We start from the raw sequence: 702 nt of genomic DNA, 5'->3' as shown, positions 1-702 counted from the left end.
ATGAGAAAATTAATAGTGTCTTGTTTATAACTTCCAAATTAAAATATTTATATATGTCTATATCATTTTACTTGCATGACACTAATGTTTTGCTATAAATTGGTGTCTTATGGTCCTGCTTCACAACCACCTGATGAAGCAGTGCTTCGAAAGCTAGTGCTTCCAAATAAACCTGTTGGACTATCACCTGGTGTTGTGTGATTTTTTAACTTTGTTCACCCCAGTCCAACACCAGCTCCTCCACACAAAGTTATGAAACATCTGCACACTTCAATACAGCATTAAACATGCTTATGCATTTGTCACAGAGATCTTTAATGAGCAACAATCTTCTAGAATTTATTTATTTTCTGCAACTGTCGGAAATAAATTATTAATCTTCTAATAGATAATTGAAAGAAGTGCCTTTGTTGAAGTTGCAATCAATTATTTATTAATTCATTGTGGAATATTGCATAACTAATGCAAAAATCTGAGACACTGATTTTGTGAATTATTAATGAACATGTCAATTAAACCATATCATAGACCCTTGCTGTGCAGGTATGTTGGCAGAGTTACCTTTTTTGTCACATTTATTGTTGTTTGAAAGAATCACAACCAAAACAGAAGTTTGCATGATTCCAGACATCAATTATTCAACTTGAGTACAAACCATGCCCTCCAGGTTTGCTTTGGAAAAACAGTGCATGTTGATTTCTC

This window comes from Chiloscyllium plagiosum, unplaced genomic scaffold, assembly GCF_037043375.1.
Source record: "Chiloscyllium plagiosum isolate Xiang-an unplaced genomic scaffold, Cpla_swu_hap1 HiC_scaffold_30, whole genome shotgun sequence".
Classification (NCBI taxonomy): Eukaryota; Metazoa; Chordata; class Chondrichthyes; order Orectolobiformes; family Hemiscylliidae; genus Chiloscyllium; species Chiloscyllium plagiosum.
This window is presented reverse-complemented; position numbering follows the sequence as displayed.